This window comes from Staurois parvus, unplaced genomic scaffold, assembly GCF_062004578.1.
Source record: "Staurois parvus isolate SC_StPar_1 unplaced genomic scaffold, SC_StPar_1.0 ptg000132l, whole genome shotgun sequence".
Taxonomy (NCBI): Eukaryota; Metazoa; Chordata; class Amphibia; order Anura; family Ranidae; genus Staurois; species Staurois parvus.
In genome coordinates this window covers 996,686-1,022,282 of record NW_028317928.1, presented here as the reverse complement: position 1 = coordinate 1,022,282, position 25,597 = coordinate 996,686, and the positions used below count along the sequence as shown (strand labels likewise).

Below are 25,597 nucleotides of genomic sequence, written 5' to 3'. Positions count from 1 at the left end.
CTCAGAAACGCGTTGCTTGTTCCGGGTATGTCATCACAGCAGCACTGCGGTCCTGGTGGTTTCCAGCCCTGTCCTTGGATGGTGGATAGTTTCCCAGCTGGCGTCCAACCCTCTGACAGCTGGATACACAGATCTCCTGTGGCGTTTCTCTCCCCAGAGAAAAGCAATCAAGTCCCGGTTTTATTATTATTATTATACAGGATTTATATAGCGCCAACGGTTTGCTCAGCGCTTTACATTATAGTGGGAGACAATACAGTAACAATACAGTTCAATACAAGAGGGAATTGATGGCCCTGCTCCTTGGAGCTTACAATCTAGGAGGGAGGGGTGAATGGTGCAGTAGGTAGTAACTGTGGGGAAGGGAGTGGTGGGAAGAGTAGAGGATTCCAGTATTAGCAGAGGGCGGGATAGGCTTCCCTGAAGAGATAGGTTTTCAGTGATCGCCTAAAAGTAAGTAGAGTAGGCGATAGTCTGATAGATTGAGGTAGGGAGTTCCAGAGGATGGGTGACGCCCTGTAAGAGTCTTGGAGATGAGCATGGGAGGAGGGGATAAGGGAGCTAGAGAGTAGGAGGTCTTACGAGGAGCGGAGAGTACGGTTTGGGTGATATTTAGAGATAAGATTGGTTATGTAAATTAGGGCAGTGTTGTGGATGGCTTTATATGTCATTGTTAGTGTTTTGAATTTTATCCGTTGGGCAACTGGGAGCCAGTGGAGGGATTGGCAGAGAGGGGTGGAGGACACTGAGTGGAGGCCAGTGGAAGGATTGGCAGAGAGGGGTGGCAGATACAGAACGGTTAGTAAGGTGGATGAGTCTGGCAGCAGCATTCATGATAGACTGAAGAGGGGATAGCCTGCCATGAGGTCGGCCAATGAGGAGGAAGTTACAGTAGTTGAGGCGTGATATAACAAGGGAGTGAATAAGTTGCTTAGTGGTTTCCGAGGTTAGGAACGGTCGTATCTTGGAGATGTTGCAGAGGTGAAGTCTACATGATTTTGTCAGCGATTGGATCTGGGGCTGGAAGGACAGATGGGAGTCTAGTAACCTGGCATGAGGGGATGGACTGATGATTGTGTTACCGATATTTATGGTGAAGTCAGTGGAGGTGGCATGGGCTGGGGGGAATACTAAGAGCTCAGTTTAGGAAAGGTTGAGTTTGAAGAAGTGGAGTGACATCCAAGTCAATATGTCACTTAGTAGGCTAGTGATGCGAGTGGAGACTGAAGGGGTGAGGTGAGGGGTAGACAGATAGATTTGCGAGTCATCACCATAGAGATGGTACTTGAAGCCATGGGAGTTTATCAAGTGACCAATGGAGGAGGTATAGATGGAGAAGAGAAGGGGTCCAAGGACAGAACCTTGAGGGACCCCTACAGAGAGAGGGAGTGAAGAGGAGGAGGCAGTGTTATAGGTAACACTGAAGGAGCGCTGCGATAGATAGGAGGAGAACCAGGAGAGAACGGAGTCTCTGAGGCCAAGAGAGTCTAGTTTTTTGAGGAGGAGGGGATAGAATTGTGTCAAAAGCCATGGAGAGGTCGAGTAGTAGGAGTATTGCATAGTGGCCGTTGGTTTTAGCAGTTAGTAGGTCATTGGTGAGTTTGAGTAGGGCAGTTTCAGTGGAGTGTAGGGGGCGAAAGCCAGACTGTAAAAGGTCCAGAAGGTTGTTGTCGGTGAGGTAGGAGCTCAGGCGATTGTAGACTAAGCGTTCTAGGAGTTTAGAGGTAAATGGCAGCAGGAAAATGGGTCTTAGATTGTTCAGGTTGGTGGGGTCAAGGGAGGGTTTTTTAAGTATGGGAGTGACGTGCGCGTGCTTTAGAGAGGAGGGGAAGGCACCTGTAGAAAGGGAAAGATTGAAGATGTGAGTGAGGGAGCATAGGATGGAAGAGGAGGGTGACTGAAGGAGTTGTGAGGGGACAGGGTCCAGGGGGCAGGTGGTGAGGCGGGCTTCTGAGAAGACCTTAGTGACCTCTTCGGTGGTAGCGAGGTCAAAGGAGGAAAGTGTTGAGGGAGGTATGGTATGAGGAATGCAAAGTGGGGTGGGTGTCTGTGTAGTGGTGATGTCCCTACGAATTGCATCAATCTTGTTTTTGAAGCGGTTTGCAATCTCGTGGGCGGTGAGTGAGGCGCTGGGTGGCAGTGCAGGCGGAGAAAGTAGAGAGTTAAAAGTAGAGAAGAGCCAATGAGGACTGGAAGAAAAGGTATTAATGAGAGTGACAAAGAAGGCTTGTTTAGCAGCGTGAAGGGAGGAAGTGTAAGTTAAGAAGGCAGATTTATAACGGGTGAACGCTTGGTGGGATTTGGTTTTACGCCATAATCGCTCCAGCGTGCGATTGTGTCGTTTGAGATTTCGGGTGTGATCAGTCTGCCAAGGTTGTAGCGGTCGGGGTCTGGTGCTTCGTGTTGTTAGGGGAGCAAGCAAGTCTAAAGCGGATGAAAGCGAGCCTTATGATGAGCCTTCTGTTCTTTTCCAGTATGTGAGTGGCCATTTGAGTTTTAATAAAATTTGTGCTTAAGTCTACACTTAGAGGCGCTTTCCCTTCTCTTGTTTTTTGTCTTTTAGAGTCTGCTTCTTGCTCCAGCGATCAGCTTGCCCAAGTGGTTGGACTTATGGGATTTTATATATCTTCTTATTGCTTCTTACTGGACTTTTTACTTTCTAATAACCCCAGGTGTGCTGATCAAATTGCTTCTACTCCTCGACCTGTCTGCGACTTTCGACACGGTTGACCACCCCCTCTTCCTCAAAAAACTGCACTCTCTTGGCCTCAGAGACTCCGCTCTCTCCTGGCTCTCCTCCTATCTATCACAGCACTCCTTCAGTGTTACCTATAACGCTGCCACCTCCTCTTCACTCCCCCTCTCTGTTGGGATCCCTCAAGGTTCTGTCCTCAGGCCCCTTCCCTTCTCCATCTACACCTCCTCCCTTGGCCAACTGATACACTCTCACGGCTTCAATGATCACCTCTATGCCGACGACACGCAAATCTATCTCTCTACCCCTCACTTCACCCCTTCAGTCTCCACCCGTATCACAAGCCTACTGAGCGACATATCGGATTGGATGTCACTTTACATATTCAAACTAAAGCTCTACAAAACTGAGCTCCTAGTTTTCCCCCCAGCCCACCCCCCCCTCTGACTTCTCCGTCAGGACCAACAACACCACCATCAGTCCCTCCCCTCAAGCCAGAGTACTAGGTGTCATCCTAGACTCCAATCTGTCCTTCCAGCCCCAGATCCAATCGCTGACAAACTCATGTAGACTTCACCTCCGCAACTTCTCCAAAATACGACCGTTCCTAACCTCGGAAACCACTAAGCAACTCATTCACTCCCTTATTATATAATGACTTGACTACTGTAACTCCCTCCTCATCGGCTTACCTCTCCGTAGGCTATCCCCGCTTCAGTCTATCTTGAATGCTGTGGCCAAACTCATCCACCTTACTAGCCGCTCTGTATCCGCCACCCGTCTCTGCCAATCCCTCCACTGGCTTCCGATTGCCCAATGGATAAAATTCAAAATGCTAACATTGATGTATATAGCTGTTCATAATACTGCACCAAACGACATCACCGATCTGGTATCCAAATACCACCCAAAATGTACTCTCCGCTCCTCACAAGACCTCCTACTCTCTAGTTTCCTGGTCTCCTCCTCCCATGCCCGTCTCCAGGACTTCTCCAGGGCTTCCCCCATCCTCTGGAACTCCCTACCCCAATCCATCAGACTATCACCTACTCTCCTCACCTTTAGGCACACTCTGAAAACCCATCTCTTCAGGGAAGCCTACCCCGCACTCAGCTAATTACTGAACTCCTCCACTCTCCCTACCACTCCATCCACCACAGCTATTTCCTCCTGTACCACTATCCCCCCCCCTCCTAGATTGTTAGCTCCAAGGAGCAGGGCACTCAAACCCCTTGTGTATCGAATTGTATTGTTACTGTACTGTCTCATGTACTGTCTCCCATTATAATGTACAGCGCTGAGCGAACTGTTGGCGCTATATAAATCCTGTATAATAATAATAATTATCAAAAAAAATCTACCTTTCCAATCACTTTAAAGGCTTTATTTACATGGCCATGAAAAAAATCACATGTCCAAGTGAATTTTTTTTACGGCTATAAACACGGCTGCATTGTTTTCAATGGCGCCAATCACACAGGGGTGTAAACGTGCATTCAGATCCGTACCATAGAATCCAAAAATCTGTGTCTAAGAACATGTGCTTTATGTGCTTACATGTATAAACACATGAATACACATTTATAAGTGTGTAAATTAAGTCTAAACAAAGAGGGAAAATAAATAATCATTATGTACACATACATGACCTTACGTGTTTCAAAGCATCTATACACATGGGTTTTACAGATTGTTACGCTGGAACTTTTTTACTAGGAAACACATATGTACAGTGAGGAACAGAAGTATTTGAACACCCTGTGATTTTGCAAGTTCTCCCACTTAGAAATCATGGAGGGATCTGAAATTCACATTGTAGGTACATTCCCACTCTGAGAGACAGAATTTTTTAAAAAAAATTCAGGAAATCACATTGTATGATTTTTAAAAAATGTATTTGTCTTGCACTGCTGAACATAAGTATTTGAACACCTGAGAAAATCAGTGTTAATATTTGGTACAGAAGCCTTTGTTTGCAATTACAGTGGTCAAAAGTTTCCTGTAGTTCTTGACCAGGTTTGCACACACTGCAACAGGGATTTTGGCCCACTCCTCCACACAGATCTCTTCTAGATCTGTCAGGTTTCAGGGCTGTAGCTGAGCAACACGGAGTTTCAGCTCCCTCCAAAGATGTTCTATTGGATTTAGGTCTGGAGACTGGCTAGGCCGCTCCAGAACCTTGATATGCTTCTTACGGAGCCACTCCTTGGTTATCCTGGCTGTGTGCTTTGGGTCGTTGTCATGTTGGAAGACCCAACAATGACCCATCTTCAATGATCTGACTGAGGGAAGGAGGTTGTTGCTCAAAATCTCACAATAAATGGCCCCATTCATCCTCTCCTTAATACAGTGCAGTCGTCCTGTCCCCTTCGCAGAAAAGCACCCCCAAAGCATGATGTTACCACCCATTCGCTTCACAGTAGGGATGGTGTTCTTGGGATGCAACTCATCCTTCTTTTTCCTCCAAATACGACGAGTGAAGTTTAGACCAAAAAGTTCTACTTTGGTCTCATCTGACCACATGCATTTCTCCCATGCCTCCTCTGGATCATCCAGATGGTCATTAGCAAACTTCAGACGGGCCTGGACATGTGATGACTTGAGCAGGGGAACCTTCCGTGCAATGCATGATTTGAAACCAGGACGGCGTAGTGTTCTACCGACAGTGATCTTGGAAACTGTGGTCCCAGCTCTCTTCATGTCATTGACCAGCTCCTCCCTTGTAGTTCTGGGCTGATTCCTCATCTTTCTTATCATCAGTGATACCCCACGAGGTGAGATCTTGTATGGAGCCCCAGTCCGAGGGAGACTGACAGTCGTCTTTAGCCTCTTCCATTTTCTAACAAGTGCTCCAACAGTTGATCTATTTTCACCAAGCTGCTTGGCAATTGCCCCGTAGCCCATTCCAGCCTTGTGGAGGTCCACAATTTTGTCTCTGGTGTCTTTTGACAGCTCTTTGGTCTTGCCCATGGTAGTAGTTGGTGTCTGACTGACTTTGGGGACAGGTGTCTTTAAAGAGCTCAGACAGGTGCTACTAAGATAGATTAATGAGTGGAGTAGAGGTGGCAGTAACAGGTCTTCGAGAGCCAGAATTCTTGCTGTTTCTTAGGTGTTCAAATACTTATGTTCAGCAGTGCAAGACAAATAAATTCTTTAAAAATCATACAATGTGATTTCCTGAATTTTTTTTTAAATTCTGTCTCTCAGAGTGGGAATGCACCTACAATGTGAATTTCAGACCCCTCCATGATTTCTAAGTGGGAGAACTTGCAAAATCGCAGGGTGTTCAAATACTTCTGTTGCTCACTGTAAAAACATAAGTAACATTTTTATGGCCATGTGTTGACAGGAAAAGATATTGCCACCTAGGGACAGTCTTCTCATTGCAACTTGCTGCACCTTAGCATAGTAGTTAGTTTTACTTTTCTTCATTTTATATATTATTTATTACAGGTACTTATATAGCTCTGTCAATTTATCAGTGCTTTACATATATATTGTACATTGACATCAGTCCCTAACCTAAAGTACCTAACTTCCATTCATACTAAGGCCAATTTAGACAGGAGCGAATTAACCTACCAGCAGGGGCGGACTGACAACTCATTTGGTCCCTGGGCAAGAGGGGATCATGGGGCCCCTGTGTTCTCGCCCACACTCAAACCACACCCAAAAAGCCTATGAAAGGTACCAGGTGCATCTCATGGGGCCCCCTATTGACCCTGGGCCCTCGGACAGTGCCAAATGGTCAGTCCGCCCCTGCCTACCAGCATGTCTTTGGAGAGTAGGAAGAAACCCACGCAGGCACAGGGAGAACATGCAAACTCCAGGCAGGTGGTGCTGTGCTTGGGATTAGAACCATCGACCCTAGTACTGTCAGGCAGATGTGCTAACCATGTAGCCACTGTATCTCACAGAAACTTGATTTGAACCATCGACCCTAGCACTGCCAGGCAGAAGTGCTAACCATACACACAGTATCTCCCAGAAATGAGTCCCCCCCTCACATTTTTGTAAATATTTGATTCTACCTTTTCATGTGACCACACTGAAGAAATGACACTTTGCTACAATGTGACGTAGTCAGTGTACAGCTTGTATAACATGTAAATTTGCTGTCCCCTCAAAATAACTCAACACACAGCCATTAATGTCTAAACCGCTGGCAACAAAAGTGAGTCCACCCCTAAGTGAAAATGTCTAAATTGGTCCCAAAGTGTCAATATTTTGTGTGGCCGCCATTATTTTCCAGCACTGCCTTAACCCTCTTGGACATGGAGTTCACCAGAGCTTCACAGGTTTCCACTGGAGTCCTCTTCCACTCCTCCATGACGACATCACGGAGCTGGTGGATGTTAGAGACCTTGCACTCCTCCACCTTCCGTTTGAGGATGCCCCACAGATGCTCAATAGGGTTTAGGTCTGGAGACATGCTTGGCCAGTCCATCACCTTTACCCTCAGCTTCTTTATCAAGGCAGTGGTGGTCTTGGAGGTGTGTTTGGGGTCGTTATCATGTTGGAATACTGCCCTGCGGCCCAGTCTCCGAAGGGAGGGGATCATGCTCTGCTTCAGTATGTCACCGTACATGTTGGCATTCCTGGTTGATATAGTTAGATATGTTTATCATTTATACATTTCCATTTTATAATGATTTATGTACTATATTTACACAAGGCTCCCAAAAGTTTTATAATAAATTGTGATTATTTGTGTCTTTTAAATTGTCTTTTTATTTTTTTAAAATGTGATTTTTCTATTTCAATGGTTTTTATTAATTTTTTAAACAGTATAAAACAGAGGCAATAAAACACGCCCACACAGGGGCTATCAATTGCACAGATAAAAAAAATGCAAAAAAAAAAGGGAAAAACAGTGCTCCAACGCCAACAGGGCAAAAGGTATGCCCACGCAGGGGCTATCGATGGCACATAGGTTACAAAACATTAATGTAACTGACTATAACAACTAGAGGCAGCTGTCCAGTCACACCAAAAACAGAGAGAGAGAGAAAGGAAGAAAGAGGAAAAAAAAAAAGGGGCAAAGAGCAGGGGTCTAAGAGCCCCAATACCGAATGCCATTACATCCCCAGACTAGCCAGGGGGAGTGTGGGAAAGGCATATTGCACCCACAGCTCCCATATTTTCAAAAATTTACGTTGGGAGTCGTTGCATATACTCGACATCTGTTTATTGAGCATCATAGTGGTCATACGATCCCGCACCCCCCAAAGAGGGACAAACAGACTCTTCCAGGCCTGAGCAATTGTTCTAGTGGCCGATAAAAACAAATAGGAAGTCAACTTCTGCTGGTGAGCCAAGAGGCCTGGTATGGGGCAATGAAGCAAGGCATACCGAGCATCCCGATGTATGGAGAGATGGAACAAGGTGAAAAGGAGGCCAAACACACGAGACCAAAAACGAAACAGTCTCAGGCATGACCACCAGATATGCAATACATCTCCACGATGGCCACAATCCCGAAAACATTGATCACTACAGGCAGGGTTAGCCCGGGCAAACCGAGCCGGAACCCAATACCAACGTAACAATACCTTATAGGCTGCCTCCAGTGTGGTTGTATTAAATGAGCATTTAGCTATGAGTAACCAGGCCTTATTCCAGTCCTCCGGATCCACAGCCATTCCCAGGTCGCGCTCCCATTGAACAACATATGAAAGAGAAGTATGCGACGAGCGTCTGTTCAGAGCAGCATAAAGAAGGGATATAAGGAGCACCCGGACGCTGTGCCCCACAGCGAGAGCAGCCAGTGTCGCAATTGAAGGTATCGAAAGAATTCCACCGAGGGGACATTCCAGGATTCCAGAAGAGAGTTCCAGGTGGGAAAGGACCGAAAAATCAAAAAGTGTCGCACCTACAAAAAACCATTAGTCCCCCACCAAGAAAACGCCCTTGGGTGATCTAAACCCGGAGGGAAAAGAGGGTTGTTAATAATTGGGAGCAAAGGCAGAAAAGGTGACATCAGGCCACCAGAGTAATGTACCAAGTCCCAGACTTGTAAGCCATGAAGTAACATCGGACTCAGTGCCATAGGGAGCAGAGCAGAGGGAAGCCATAGAAGCGTCGACGTTGCGATAGGGGCACAATTAGATAGTTCCAACAGGACCCAGAGGGGGATGTCGGAAGAGGCGTGCAACATAGACAGCGGGGCAATCTAGCTCGCCTGATAATACTTAGTTACATGAGGCACCCCAAGACCACCCTGGAGTCTATGAGCAAAAAGCGTATTTCTGGATACTCTGGGGTGCTTATCGGCCCAGATAAAACGCATAAACTTTGCCTGAAGCAACCGAAGAAAAAGAGGGGGAACCCGCACTGGGAGTGTGCGAAAATAATACAACAATTTCGGCAAGATGGTCATTTTCACCGAATTAACCCGTCCTATCCAAGACAGGTGCAGAAATTGCCAAGAATGCATAAGAGAGGATAGAGAGCTAAGCAATGGATAATAATTCGCAGCAAACAAGGAGTCATAAGTGGGGGTCAAGGGAATGCTTAAGTATTCAAGAGAAGAGGAAGCCCATTTGTAAGGGAAGTGGGATTGTTGGCGCGAAACCAAATCTGAAGCCAAAGTAATATTGAGGGCGACAGTCTTATCCAAGTTGATACGGAGACCCGAAATCAAGGAGAAGTGCTCAAGAACCTGTTGCAAATTAGGAAGCGTCGTCAGAGGGTTAGTAAGAGTCAGGAGGGCATCGTCCGCAAAAAGGTTCAGCTTAAACTCCTGTCCCGCGTAAGAAACCCCTGATACATTGCAATCGGTCCGAAGCGCTAAAGCCAGTGGCTCAAGCGCCAGGACAAAGAGCGTTGGGGACAGGGGGCAACCCTGTCTCGTCCCTTGCCCAATAGGAAAGGGATCTGAAAAATACCCAGCGTATTTAACGGAGGCCAAAGGAGAAGAATACAAGGCCTGAATCCAAGAAAGAATAGAATCCCCAAAACCCTGAGACAGCACAAACCGCAAATATTCCCAGGATAGAGAGTCAAAGGCTTTATATATGTCTAAAGACAGTAAGAAACCCGGGATTTTCCGCTGTTGCAGAAAATGTATAAGATGGACCACCTTACGAACGTTATCACCTGCCTGCCTCCCAGGGACGAACCCTACCTGGTCCCTGTGGACCAGGCTATGCAAATATTTATTGATGCAAAAACTAAGGATCTTGCCCAATATCTTCAGGTCTTCATTAAGAAGAGAAATGGGCCAGAAGGCTTGCGGTTCCTGTACATCATCGGTCGTCTTAGGAATCATGGCGATATGCGCTCTAAGCGCATATGGAGAGGGCAAGGAGCCCTGTCGTAACGCATTAAAATAGTCAGCCAAAAAGGGCGCCAACAGGGCTGAGAATTTCTTATGATAAAGACCGGAAAAGCCGTCGGGACCTGGGGCCGTGGTGGACCGTAAAGATTTGATAGCTTGGAGCACTTCTGGTACAGTGACACCGGTGTTAAGGGCCACCTGTGCTGCCTCGGATAACCCAGGAAGTCAGAGATCTTGAAAGAATGCCTCTGCTTGAGCCACGGGGAAGGGATCTGGTTAGGCGCGAAAGGAAGTCTGAGAAACGGGAAACAATCTGCTGGGATTTAGAAGTACAGCCACCTGTAGGAAGTCGCAGTCGAATCGGTTTATGGGGTTTCCCCACAGAATTGAGTTTCCTGGCCAGCATTGGGCCCAGCTTATTAGCACAGGAATAAAATTTGTGTTTGGTCCAACTCAGGGCCCGTTCCGCCTCCAAAGAGGCAAGTAGGTCCAACTCTGCTGCCAGAGCGTCCCGAGCGCGTTTATGGGCCGCAGATGTAGATGACTTCCAACGCGCATCTGCAGAGGCCAGGAGAGAATGAAGCTCCAAAAGTTGGCGCTCCCACTTCTGGATCGCCGCCAGCTGTATAACATGACCCCGCACCATGGCCTTATGCGCCTCCCATAGGGTCACAGCCGAAGAGACCGATCCCAAGTTTTCCGTGAAGTATGTTTCGTAAGAAAAATTCTATTTGTTGGCAGGTAGTCTGAGTGGTCAATAAAGAGTCATTGATGCGCCAATGAAAAGGGCGCTGTTCTGACCCAGAAAGGGCCAGAAGGAGTACCAAGGGATCATGGTCTGACCAGGGTGAGGAGGGAATAGTTATCCTCCGAACCAAGGGAAGCTGCTGAACATGCATGAATATATGGTCAATTCTACAAAAACTGTCATGAGGATTGGAATAGAATGTAAAGTCGCGCTCGGTTGGGTGAAGCTCCCTCCAGACGTCCGCCAGCCCCGCCGTCCGCAAGAGAGAGCGCATACTTTCCTCCAGCACTAAGTCATGAGAAGGGGCCGCCCCCGTGCGTAGCGCCTATCCAATGTAGAATCCAAGGTAACATTTGAATCTCCCAAAACAAGAAGAAGACCCTTGGAGTGTTTGGAAACAATGGTGCAAAGATGCGAAAAGAATTTATGCTGAAAACGATTAGGTGCGTAGTAAGAGACAAAAGTAACCTCCTGGGCCCAAAGGGTGCCTTGCAGAAGCAAATACCTGCCTGTGGGGTCCGCTAAATTCCTAGCACAGACAAAAGGGAGATTGCGTTTGAAAGCTATCAGTACACCCCGACGCTTCTCAGGAGCCGAGGCCGTGTAAAAGGTGGGATAGTGAGGTGAAAGATAACGCGGAGCGGAGGACTGAGAAAACCTGATCTCTTGTAAACATACCACATCAAGTTGTTGCAATTTGAGGTGATGAAAAACTTTAGCCCGCTTCTGAGGCGAACTGAAGCCTTGAACATTTTGCGAATGTATTTTCAAAAGGGGCGAGGCCATGGCGGCAGCAGCATAGCACGCTCAACAAAAAAAGCATAAAGCAGCCAACAATTTCTACTCCCACTGGCAATCGGACCGTGGCGTCCCGGAACCCTGCATAAAACAAAAACAAAAAAAACAGAGAAGAAAAAAAAAAAGAAAGAAAAGGAGAAAAAGACACAAGAAGTATATACAACAGTGCAATCATGTCACGCCAATGGTGACGTGCATCCTACACTCGAAGGATACCAATTAGGGGTGGCTCTACCACCAGACACATGGCTGCAAATGGAAACATCAAGAACATAAGCCCTCAGGGGGCAAAAAGACAAAAGGGCATTGAACATAATAGCACGGGGTAACAAATAAGGACACTATGAGTCCCAGGAGCGAGAACCTCCGTGATGACCTCCCCATAGAATCCCGGAGAACCATGGGGGCCAACCGCCTCCCACCCAACCGGGCCTACCAGGTCAACCTCCCACCCTGGAGCCCGAGGGAACCAGCACCCCATGCCACCAACGGAGACCCGAATAACATCAACCGGACCCCAAATAGGCTGGAACAGCAGAAAGTCATAATCCTCAAGTCCAGGAGGAGACCCCCTCCCCCCCAACCAGGGATGGAACCCAAGGGAGCAAGCTGGATTAGTCCCAACCTGGAATGCCAACAAACCGGGAAAGCCCAGGGGCCAAACTCATGGTGCCATCAGAGAAGTCCATCGGTGAAACGACACGTGGGAGGTCCAAGATGCATCTTCAGCCCGGAGAAGAACAGGAAGGACTTGATCGCGAAGGGGTCTGAGGGAGGGCCCGCTTCCTGTTGGACGACCGCTCCCAGATGTGGCCCGGAGGAAGCGGCCTCGCCGGGGATCCAGATGAATGAGCTGGGCTCCGATCAGCAGCTTCTGGCGAAAGAAGGTGTAAAGATTGCAAGAGAGAATGGGCCTCCTCCGGCGTAGCAACCGAGTGACTGTGGCCCTGGTAGTTGAAGGTGAGGCAGAATGGAAAGCCCCATGCGTATTTAATACTATGTTTCACCAGGACCGAAGTGAAGGGCTTCAACTGGCGGCGCTTCTGAAGAGTGGTCTGGGAGAGGTCCGCGAAGAGCTGGTAGCGATGCCCCTGGAAGCTGAGATCAGGGTTGTTTCTGGCCACCAAGAGGATCGTTTTCTTAGTGCGGTAATAAGTAAACTTGATAATAATGTCCCTCGGGGGCCCATCCGGTCGTCTGGGGCCCAATGCACGATGTATGCGGTCAAATTTGAGCCAGTCAATGGGGATAGCGGGCGTCAGCTCCTGAAACAGAGCAGTAGCAGTCGAAGTGAGATCTGTGACCGTTTCCGGGATACCCCTTAGCCGCAAATTGCCACGGCGGGAACGGTTTTCGAAATCCTCAAGCCGCAGCATCGCGTCCGCCAATTCTTTCTTGAGGTCGCACAAATCCTGTTTGTGATTTTCAATGACCGTGGCCGCAGCGTCCATTCTATCCTCGGGATCGTTCGTCCGGGTGCCCAACTCCCGAATTTCTTGCGAAAGACGGTCGGCCAGCTTGGAGGTAGCAGAGGACAATTCCGCCTGCAGCATAGATTTAAAGCGGTGCAGGAGCTCAGCATCCCACAAGGATGGAATGGGAGACTGCTGGGATGTCCCTGCTGCCAGGTCTTCCATACCGCTAGGATCCACTGGTAGCGGCAGCGGGGGACCCACAATCAAGGTCAGGGCTTCATTTGCTGCCTCCGGCGGGAGCCGCGGACCCGCGGCCGGGGTCCTGGAAGCCTCCGGCGGTGGCCCAAAATCGAGGCGGCTTCAGCCGCGACCTCCGGCGGGTAGGCCGCAAATTCTGTCGCAGCCCGCCGGTCACTGGAGGCACAGGCGGCCGGAGTTTTCTTGCCCATAGGGGCACACAGAGGACAAGGGGCCAGCTAGCAAGCAGGGGGACCCCCCTGAGGGTCAGAAATCGGCCAATGTGTCCAGCGGCCGAGGGAGAAGATTAAAAGGCAGCCAACATGGCTGCTGCTCTTGAGCGCCCCCCCTAAAATGTGATTTTTAATTATATTTGTTAATTAGTTTGCCTTTTGAAATTGTTCCTAAAATAGGCTAATGCGATGGCAATATTAGTAAACCCGCTCTACTAGAAAGCCCTATAATAGAAGACGTAGCCAGCATTATGTTGGCCATGGCAAGTGGGTATTGCACCTTGAAATAATTTGCCTTAGTGACAGAACGCTCCGATTCTGATAGTGTGAGGGGTAGAACTCTACCCAGGGCTTTCCTAATGCATGGGCATCCCTGGGCTCAGCCCAGAGGCCCCAAGTGCATGGGGGCCCCATGATAATTTTTCATTACATCATATTTGCCAATGTCCTGAATTTGTTGGGAAAGTCACACTTTTTGCTAAGCTGTCCCAGAATGGCCTAGGCAACGTGTTGGAACCTGTACTGTGCCCTCTTGATCCAAGTATTGTGTCCTGAATCCTGATCAATTGCTCCCCCTCCCTGTACTGAGAGCCCTTCTACCCCCATTCCTGTACTGTGCCCTTTGTGTTGGTTAGTCTTTAATTTATGGCGTGTATTCTTATTGTTTAAAATTGATTTTATTGAAAGTACTAATAAATACAATGTTTAATTTAATCAGTTATTTATACTTTAATTCTTGAGAGTAGGTGTGTAAATTGGGGCAGGTTGGTAGGGAACCCAGTGCAATACTTGCCCAGGGGCCAATGATGCTATCAAGACAGCCCTGACTCTACCCTCCCAGTTATGAAACTCTGGATGTTGTTTTGGTGTGCAGCCCCACCACTGGCCAAACTCTTTGCTTCTACATTGAGGATTGGTGTATTGGGCCATAGATGGGCACTGTATATTTTTAGAGTACAATGAGTGCATCCAATTATTAGATTTTAGCTGATTGAAGTTATTTTGTTTCATTAGGTCAGTGCATTATATATTGGTGGTTGTTTCCAAGTCAATTAAGGAGAGCTGTGAGACCTGTGTGACGCATTAAGTGATCCCTTTGTCTTTAGGATTTATTATAATCATTTCAACTGTTTGTTTATAACAAAGGGTGGAATTGTTTGCATGTTTGGTAACTTATTACGCTTTGTTCTTTTAGATTGCGCATTTCTCCGTTCACCTGGACTAAAACAAAATGAAGGTCGTTATGCTCGAAGTTTATTTCTGAGTTGATGGATTGTGCTGAAGCGGGGCCAATTATTTTTTCAGTTTATATCTGTGATGACATATTGTCCTGTGAAAAAACAGTATTGGAATATTTTGTTATCACAAACATATTTCCATGTCTTAAAACATATAGAAATCAGTGAGTGCTTAAAAATAGCTGCTATTGCACATAAAAGGCAACCAAATAACCTTCAAAAGACATGTAAAATATAAACATGCAGCACTTGTAAACCCACATAAAAAAGGCAAAGTAAAACACATACAAAATGGTGCTAAATTAATAAGATAAAGTGGGATATATCATCAAGGTGCTACAGTGACTTATAGTCCTTGTGAACGTGAATAAGTAAATAAATAAATGTCCATAAATCTGTGACAATCTGCATTCAAGTGATCATGAATTATATGCAATGTAGTGATAGAGTATTCGGTGATGATATTCGGTGATGTGCCAGGGGTATAGTAAAAATATGTACTCACCTCAGTCCCGGCTCGGACTGCTCACTTTAATCCGATTGGTGGAGATAGGTGTTTCCGGAACTGTGGCCTACGCGGGGACATCCTGCACATTTGGTGGTCGTGCCCATGATTGATTGGCTTCTGGTCTAGGGTTTTTGGTTTGCTATAAAACACTGTTTCATATTACGGTCCTTAGGGATACAAAGGTGGCCCTCCTGCATTGCCCAATTTTGGGTATGTCTAGGTCTCAGCAGAAATTGGCATCCTATCTTTTTATTTTGGCCAAACGTGCTATAGCTCAAGCTTGGAGAACCCCTTCGGTTGTCTTCCAGGGGGTGAAGACCCGGATGAATGCTATGTTGTTCAATGAACAGATGTCTAGCATTCTTCATGATTCTCATCCGAGATTCCTTAAGGTTTGGGAACCTTGGATATGTTATTCCTTGCCATCCCTGCCTCCTACTAGTTATGGCCTCCTATAGTCGCTGCCTATGCTAGTCCCGGATCCGTGATCCTTCTAGTTTCCCTTCTTTCATGTTTTCTTTCTGATTCCCTTTTGTTTTATTTTATTTTTCTCTTCTTCTAACCTTTTTTCTTTTCTCTTCTTTTTCCGATATGTTGGATTACTGCTGCTATTTGGTTCAGCTTTTTGCCGTCCCTTCTTGATGTCATTGGACATTTCATTATTTGACTAATACAAAGTCAGCAGGATGTCTCTGTTTATGTGTTATTGTTCTGCTCTGCCCCTGCGATGGTGTATTTTGAGCTTGTTGTATTCTTAAAAACAAAACTTTCTTAATAAAAATATTGAAACAGAAAAATACGTACTCACCAGATGCGTATTTTTAATACGCATATATGTATAAGATATGTTTCAGCCAGAGGTCCCCTTTAGGTGGAACGGATGATGCAGTCTGGAAAACGAATCTCCCTCCTCTGGATCCTAAGCAGCCCTGCAGCTGTCTTCCTTATGTGTAAAGTGTATTTCAGCCAGAGGTCCCCTTTAGGTGGAACAGATGATGCAGCCCGGGAAAGGAATCTCCCTCCTCTGGATCCTGAGCAGCCCTGCAGCTGTTTTCCACACTAGGCTCTGCAAATTATTTAGATCGGTCTAGAGCCAGAAAAGATGTAGCCCATAGTGTAGTAATTTCCACTAATGGCAATATTTATTAAGATTATGTAGCCATGTACACGGGTAAGTAGATAAAGAGTAGATAAAAACAATGCATCAGGTCTCAGTTATAATGTGGATTCTGATTTTGGTTCTCCTCCCTGTCAGCTCCAGCACACTGCTTTGCATGGCTGTGCATAGCAGAGCCATACAAAGCAATGTGCTTTCAGAGAAGCACAAACACAGCACACATGGTAAAATGGCACACAGCACACAGTTAACCCTTTGATCTTCCCAGATGTTAACCCCTTTCTGCCCAGTGCCATTAGTACAGTGTCAGCGCTTTTTGTTAGTACTGATCACTGTATTGGTGTCACTGGGGATGTCAGTAACACCGAGTCAGTTCCCCCCCCAGTGTCAGAATGCCCGCCGCAGTCCCGCTATAAGTTGCTGATCACTGCATTTCTAGTAAAAATAAAAAAATAAAAAACCCAGTATATATATACACACCGCCATTTGTAAATGCTATAACTTTCACGTAAACCAATTAATTTACACGTATTGGGATTTTTTTTTAGCAAAGACATGGAGCAGAATACATTTTGACCTTAAATTATGCCGAAATTAGATTTTTTAAAAAATTTTTTACTGGACATGTTTAATAGCAAAAAGTCACAAATGTTGTTTTTTCTCAAAATTGTTGGTCTTTTTTTTTCTATAATACAAAAAATAAAAACCGTACAGGTGATCAAATACCACCAAAAGAAAGCTCTATTCGTGGGAAAAAAAGGACATAAATTTAATTTGGGTGCAGCGTTGCATGACCCCACAATTGTCAGTTAAAATAACGCAGCTCCGTAAGGCAAAAAATGGCCCGGTCAGGAAGGAGGGGAAATCCTCTGGAGGGCAAGTGGTTTACCTATGCTACAAAAAGATACAAAGATTTTTTTTAACAAGCATTGCTGTTAACCACTTCCTGTTCGGCTGTTGTATATAAACGGCCAGACGGTGGCAGTGCAGGGTCGGGTGGCTGTTTATAAATGGCCTCCCCGGACCCTGCTTGTGCACGCTCCCTGGGAGCGCACAGCACCGCGATCCGGTGCCCGCTGTATCCTCCGGACACAGTGGAACACCAATCATTGGACGGGACCTCTGTGTGATGTCCCGATCATGTGATCACTGATTGGCCAATCAGTGATCACATGCAGAGTAGTAAGCAAGATGTGTGTGACACTTGTGACATCATTGCTTACTACGTGTGAAATCTGTGAATGATCACAGAGATCACATGGTACAGGGCTATTTACAACAGCCTTGTACCATGTGACAAGCTGTGACCAATCACAGCTCGCTCAGTAGTTCTCAATGGATGGACTTTTGTCTTTTTCGGCCAGACTAACTGTGTAACTATGTGTGAGAGGCAAAGTGGTTAAACTCCCAGCACAGGTAAGATTTGTATTTGTAGGAATTTTTGTAGTGTCAAATGATATTGGCTGCTTTTCATGCGTTACCACCTTGGTTATGTATATTTCCTGAAACCTTTGTCACTAGTATAAGAGAGCTAAAGGTAATATGAGAAGCTGCTATTTCTGTAAAAAAAAAAAAAACCAAGCGCTTCCTGATACGTACATTTGGATTTACACTTAGAACGCACCAAGCAGTGAGTATACATGGAATGTTTTTTTTATATGGCACTGACATATAACATGTCTACGGCGAGTTTTTATATTTCCTCCAATGCACATGGACACTTAGAACTAATGAATACTACTGACCCGCTCTATTTATCGGCTTGATCCAAGGCAGGCATTATATGAATGTTTTTTGACATTCCTGTCCTTAAAGGAAATTTGTCGCAGAGAATCAAGGAGGCTATTATTTATTTTATTTATTTCAGGTACTTATATAGCTCCGTCAATTTAAGCAGCGCTTTACATATATATTGTATATTCACATCAGTCCCTAACCCTCAAGGGACGTACAATCTAAGGTCCCTAACTCACATTCATACATACACATACTAGGGACAATTTAGACAGGAGCCAATTCTATTATTGCTGATCATTCCTTCTGAAAGAACTAACTTTGGCTGTCATATTTCCATATTGTGTGTGTGAACTTGTAGATTGGAGGTGCTAGATCCAAGCAGTATGTTGTTTATTTCTAGAATTATTATTATTATACAGGATTTATATAGCGCCATCAGCTTGCTCAGCTGGGTCCTGGGAGACTGAATATAGTGAATGCGGGGTCCGGGGAGAGCCGATATAGTGAATGCGGGGTCCTGGGAGACTGAATATAGTGAATGCGGAGTCCGGGGAGAGCAGATATAGTGAATGCAGGGTCCGGGAAGAGAAGATATAGGGAATGCAGGGTCCGGGGAGACCGGATATAGTGAATGCAGGGTCCGGGGAGACCGGATATAGTGAATGCAGGGTCCGGGGAGAGCCGATATAGTGAATGCGGGGTCCAGGGAGAGCAGATATAGTGAATGCAGGATCCGGGGAAAGCGGATATAGTGAATGCAGGGTCCGGGGAGAGAGGATATAGTGAATGCAGGATCCGGGGAGAGCGGATATAGTGAATGCGGGGTCCTGGGAGAGTGGATATAATGAATGCAGGATCCGGGGAGAGCGGATATAGTGAATGCGGGGTCCGGGGAGAGCGGATATAGTGAATGCGGGGTCCGGGGAGAGTGGATATAGTGAATGCAGGATCCGGGGAGAGCGGATATAGTGAATGCGGGGTCCTGGGAGAGTGGATATAATGAATGCAGGATCCGGGGAGAGCGGATATAGTGAATGCGGGGTCCGGGGAGAGCGGATATAGTGAATGCGGGGTCCGGGGAGAGCAGATATAGTGAATGCAGGGTCCGGGGAGACCGGATATAGTGACTGCAGGGTCCTGGGAGACTGAATATAGTGAATGCAGGGTCCGGGGAGAGTGGATATAGTGAATGCGGGGTCTGGGGAGACCGGATATAGTGAATGCAGGTAACGGGGAGAGCGGATATAGTGAATGCGGGATCCGGGGAGACCGGATATAGTGAATGCAGGGTCCGTGGAGAGCGGATATAGTGAATGCAAGTTCCGGGGAGAGCAGATATAGTGAATGCAGGGTCCGGGGAGACCGGATATAGTGACTGCAGGGTCCTGGGAGACTGAATATAGTGAATGCAGGGTCCGGGGAGAGCAGATATAGTGAATGCAGGGTCCGGGGAGAGCAAATACAGTGAATGCGGGGTCCGGGGAGCGCGGATACAGTGAATGCGGGGTCCGGGGAGAGCGGATATAGTGGATGCAGGGTCTGGGGAGAGAGGATACAGTGAATGCGGGGTCCAGGGAGAGCGGATATAGTGCATGCAGGGTTCGTGGAGAGCGGATATAGTGACTGCAGGGTCCAGGGAGACCAGATATAGTGAATGCAGGGTCTGGGGAGAGCGGATATAGTGAATGCAGGGTCCGGGGAGACCAGATATAGTGAATGCAGGGTTCAGGGAGACCGGATATAGTGAATGCAGGGTCCAGGGAGAAGGGATATAGTGAATGCGGGGTCCGGGGAGAGCAGATATAGTGAATGCAGGGTCCGGGGAGAGCGGATATAGTGAATGCAGGGTCCGGGGAGAGCCGATATAGTGAATGCGGGGTCCGTGGAGAGCAGATATAGTGAATGCAGGGTCCAGGGAGATCAGATATAGTGAATGCAGGATCCGGGGAGAGCGGATATAGTGAATGCAGGGTCCGGGGAGAGTGGATATAGTGAATGCAGGATCCGGGGAGAGCGGATATAGTGAATGCAGGGTCCTGGGAGAGCGGATATAATGAATGCAGGATCCGAGGAGAGCGGATATAGTGAATGCAGTGTCCGGGGAGACCGGATATAGTGAATGCGGGGTCCTGGGAGAGCGGATATAATGAATGCAGGATCCGGGGAGAGCGGATATAGTGAATGCGGGGTCCGGGGAGAGCAGATATAGTGAATGCGGGGTCCGGGGAGAGCGGATATAGTGAATGCGGGGTCCGGAGAGACCGGATATAGTGAATGCGGGGTCCTGGGAGAGCAGATATAGTGAATGCAGGGTCTGGGGAGACCGGATATAGTGACTGCAGGGTCCTGGGAGACTGAATATAGTGAATGCAGGGTCCGGGGAGAGTGGATATAGTGAATGCGGGGTCTGGGGAGACCGGATATAGTGAATGCAGGTTACGGGGAGAGCGGATATAGTGAATGCGGGGTCCGGGGAGACCGGATATAGTGAATGCAGGGTCCGTGGAGAGCGGATATAGTGAATGCAAGGTCCGGGGAGAGCAGATATAGTGAATGCAGGGTCCGGGGAGACCGGATATAGTGACTGCAGGGTCCTGGGAGACTGAATATAGTGAATGCAGGGTCCGGGGAGAGCAGATATAGTGAATGCAGGGTCCGGGGAGAGCAAATACAGTGAATGCGGGGTCCGGGGAGAGCGGATACAGTGAATGCGGGGTCCGGGGAGAGCGGATATAGTGAATGCAGGGTCTGGGGAGAGAGGATACAGTGAATGCGGGGTCCAGGGAGAGCGGATATAGTGCATGCAGGGTTCGTGGAGAGCGGATATAGTGACTGCAGGGTCAAGGGAGACCAGATATAGTGAATGCAGGGTCCGGGGAGAGCGGATATAGTGAATGCAGGGTCCGGGGAGACCGGATATAGTGAATGCAGGGTTCAGGGAGACCGGATATAGTGAATGCAGGGTCCAGGGAGAAGGGATATAGTGAATGCGGTGTCCGGGGAGGGCAGATATAGTGAATGCAGGGTCCGGGGAGAGCGGATATAGTGAATGCAGGGTCCAGGGAGAGCGGATATAGTGAATGCGGGGTCTGTGGAGAGTGGATATAGTGAATGCAGGGTCCGGGGAGACCAGATATAGTGAATGCGGGGTCTGTGGAGAGCGGATATAGTGAATGCGAGGTCTGTGGAGAGAGGATATAGTGAATGCAGGGTCCAGGGTTTGGCAACAATTTAAGGCTAGGTTCACATCGATGCAGGTTGCAGTTGATGCATTTTCTGGGTGCATTTCGCATTTTTTTCACACCTGTTTTTAATGCATTTTGTATATTTTGTGCTTTATATGATTTTACCTGATTATCAAAAAGCAAACAGCCACCGGCATCCTTAACAACCAGTGAAGAATATGATTGTTAAGGAGCAGGAGGGCACCCCGTCCTTGACAACCGATAAGTCATCACCGCTGACAGCTGAATATAAACAAACCTATTGCCGGCAAGTAAAAAGATTTTAAAATTGGGAAAACAACAGCTTACCCCTCCCCCCCAATCCATACCAGATTCTTTGGTCTGGTGTGGATTTTAAGGGGAACCCAATGCCAAATTAGAAAAAAACGGCGTGGTGGCCCCTGCAAAATCCATACCAGACCCTTATTCGAGCAAGCAGCCTGGCAGTTCAGAAAAGGGGGGTGTGTGAGGCCCCCTCTATAACCATACCAGGCCACATGCCCTCAACATGGGGGGGTGTTTTGGGATGAGGGCCCCCCCAAAGCACCTTGTCTACATGTTGATGATGACAAGGGCCTTTTACCTACAACCCTGAACTGTGGTTGTGGGGGTCTGTGGGCGGGGGGCTTATTGGAATCTGAAAACCCTTTTAAACAAGGGTGACCCCAGATCCTGGCTCCCCCTATGTGAATGAGTATCGAGTACAACATTTTTTTAAAAAAACTGCTGACCCGAATAAAGAAAAAAAAAGAGCTCCGCTCCCGATGAAGGCTCTTGCTGTCTGACAGCTCTTAAATAAGCCAGGGGGTGGAGCCACCTGAAGTCACTGGGTGACCCTGCCCTCTTGCAACATTATTGACCCAGCATGCCCTGGTCGATGATGTCACAAGGGGGCGTGTTCACCCAGTGATGTTATCCGGTGGCTCCACCCCTTGGCTTACTTAAGGGATGTCAGGCGGCGGGAGCCTACGTTGGAAGCAGAGCTCTTTTTTGTTTGTTTTTTTCGGGTCAGTGGCTTTCATCGTGATTGATGTTGGATCTTCTTCAGGGGTCAATTTTTTTTTAAATAAAAGACTTGTCAAAAACTGTGGTTGGTTTTTTATTCACTTTTTTGGTGAATGAGTAGGGGTACAGCCAAGGATTGTGGGGAAGAGGCCCTTGTCCCCATCAGCATGGGGACAAGGTGCTTTGGGGGGGGGGAGCCCCCTGCCCCAAAGCACCCTCCCATGTTGACGGCATGTGGCCTGGTACGGTTTGGGGGGGGGGCTGGGGGGCTCGCTAATCCTCCTCTTTCCTGACCTGCCAGGCTGCATGCTTCGATAAGGGTTTTTTTACAAATGTTTTTAATTGCCGGCAATAGGTTTGTTTATATTCAGCTGTCAGTGGGGGAACCCTGCTGACAGCTGATGACTCATTGGTTGTTAAGGACACAACGGCTGCCTGCTTCTTAACAACCGTGTGGTTTACTGGTTGTTAAGGATGTTCCTTAACAGTCAGTTTAATGTCACACAAAACACAACATGCAAAATCCATCAAAAATACAATACTTGCATTTTTGGTGTGGTTCCATTGAAGTCTATTACCTGCAAACCGCAATCTGCTGTGGAAATAAAGATGTAAAAGTGAGCGCTCTAAAAACAGCAGCTAATGCACCAAAGGTAACCAATATAAAACCTTCATCAATCAAATAAATAAATAAAGTGCAGCACTAAAATGTCAGTAACAAATGATATTTATGCAAATAATCACAAAGTGACAGTCCGTGCAGGTCTAGGTAAAGATAGTAACAATCGCAATCCAGTTTCGGTGCTCCTAAAGTGATATGGCAAGAGTACGCACTCACCAGATGCGCAATGGTAATGCGCATTAAAGCAGTAATGGTCCCCTCTAGGTATTGGATGTCGTCCTGGACAGGAAAGATCCACCCTCTGCATGTAGGTGGTGCTGTAGGAGCTCTCAGAAGGAGATGAAACTAGGCACCCGGAGGCCCCTTTAATGGGTGGGTGAATATGGAAGCCTATTTAACAGGATCTCCTCTCTGGATAATAATACAGCACTGGATCTGAGTGGCTCTGGAAATTATTAGCTCCACATAGGAAGCCAAAGAATAGTGTCCATAGTGTAGTATTTCAATTATTGTAGAAATTTATTAAAACATATATAAAACAGCAGGATAAGGGCAAGTAAAAACAGCAATGTGAAATGGACTGACAGTCCAGATACCAAGATGGCCGCCGGGCCTCCACGTGGCTCCGGCGGTGTGACGTCACGACGTACTGGCTCCGCCTAACACGTTTCGTGCGCACGCACTTCTTCAGAGATGGATACCAAAAAAACACACAGATGTGAACTAGATCCAAAGGGTCATGTTAATCATTTTAAATGAACTGTAGTGCAATTCTGCAAATTGGAAAATGGACAGAAATCTGCATAAGGGTGAGCCCAGGGTAACACTTTTTCATCAGTTAACAGTTTTATTTTTTCCCTTTGGGATAAAGGTTTTACATCAATATATACAATTTGACCATCAGTGTTAAATGGTTTGTCTCAACTCACTAACTGCCACTTTTGCTGGATAGCTTGATCTGTTAATGGAATTTGACAAATAACAGACTTACTGGCCGAACTACCAGGTGAAAATAAAGGAGAAAAGCTTACAAATGAAAACTAATGCAGCCATATCTAAGAATTGGTAGGCTGCAATATAAAAAATAGGGTTTAACAGCTACTGGGTATTGAGCTACTGGGGTCTGTAATACCAGCTATCAGTATTATTGGGCACAGTAAAACAAAAGCTGGGCACTGGGAAAATCTTGCTGGGCACTAGATTAACAACTACTGGGTATTGATCTAGGGGTAGAGAATTCCATTATTGTAAATGTAGACATGGTAATCTGTCATAAAGGCTGTGATTGTGAAACAGTTTGCTGTTTATTGGGGACCCACCTACTATGGTACACATTGATGCTAATGACAAAGTCAGAAGAAGATTGAGCATCCTTAAAAATAATTTCAGGCAGGGGTGTAGACATTCCCCAGAGTGCCCTATACAAGTGCCCAGTGCCGCTTAGCTGCTGGTCAACAGCACATAGGGCATAACGGGGGGCGGGGGGGCATGCTATAGCACCCTATAACACCTTCATCTCACAGAGATCATTATTTTTTTCTGACCACCACTCAGGGGCGGACTGACAACTCATGGGGCCCCCGGGCAATACGGGACCATGGGGCCCCTGTGCCCTTGCCCAAACTCAAAAAAGCCTATGAAAAAGGTACCAGGGGCATCTCATGGGGCCCCCTACTGACCCCGGGCTCTCGGGCAGTGCCTGAGTTCCCAAATGGTCAGTCCGCCCCTGCTTCTATGAGTTCCCAACCAAGTGCAAAAATCTTGAGTACAGCAATGAGGAACAACAACAGAAGATAAAGAAATGTTGAGTTAAAAACACAGCAGAGGTCTCCGATCCAGAAACATGAAAATCCAGTTTAGCTGATGATATGGGAATTGTTTGCAGCATGCCAGATACTCAATTTTCTTGGTTATAGAATAACAACAGGTAAGTTTGATAGAATTTATATAAAGGTACCAGAGTTTGACTATAAGTAGGGGAGGGTTTTCATGGGGGCAACTAGTCTGATGGTAGTTGAGGAAATAGACAACTGTTTTGCAGTAGACCACCTGGAGAGTAGAATTAGGATGGTAGTATGGAGGGGTTACTGCACTCAAACGAACCTGAAAGAATGTGTAGAGAGCTGTAGGAAATTAAGAAGGAAAGGATAGGTTGAAGAAAGAAAAGAAGTAAGAACTGGGTGAGAGGGTGGAGACCCTCTAGGGAGGTCAGGGAAAGAGAAAGGAGTGTCCCTGGGGGGAGTATGGGCCCACCAAAGGTGTTATCAGGGTTATGTTGTGTGTAAAGCAATTGACAGGGGAGTAACAATGTGGTATCAAAGTTAGGTGGTAGATAGTTCAACACCCAGGGGTCCCAGAGTTTCTCAAATTCGGCTACTTTATCCAGGATCATTGCTTGTGTGACCTTGTTTAGAGCCGCAAGGACACAGAGAGAAGGAGTTTTCCAGGCTTTCTCTAGTCTTTGTTTAGCTACAGTGGTGACTTGGAGTAATAATTTAAATTGTTGGTTGGTTATGGTCTGCTTTTTCTTGTTCAAAAGAGCCACAGTTGGGTTGGAAGCAGGGGCGGACTGACAACTCATGGGGCCCCCGGGCAATAGGGGGATCATGGGGCCCTTGTGTCCTTGCCCAAACTCAAAAAAAGCCTGTGAAAAAGGTACCAGGGGCATCTCATGGGGCCCCTACTGACACCGGGCCCTCGAGCAGTGCCCGAGTTTCCAAATGGTCAGTCCGCCCCTGATT

The 25,597-nt window shown here is 47.0% G+C and overlaps 1 protein-coding gene across 4 annotated transcripts in view; it reads left to right on the top strand.

The window, feature by feature from the left end:
* Positions 1 to 17,594: 17,594 nt before the first annotated feature.
* Positions 17,595 to 25,597, top strand: part of LOC149466119 (membrane-spanning 4-domains subfamily A member 8-like) — a 39,291-nt gene continuing 31,288 nt past the window's right edge. For 3 of the 4 annotated variants that reach the window (XM_089672885.1, XM_089672886.1, XM_089672883.1), the window contains exon 1: positions 17,595 to 17,684. The gene's annotated coding sequence lies outside the window, so the exon portion shown is untranslated. Of the gene's footprint in view, positions 17,685 to 17,761; positions 17,899 to 25,597 lie in introns of those variants that run through there. The other variant, XM_089672884.1, reaches the window with a different exon arrangement.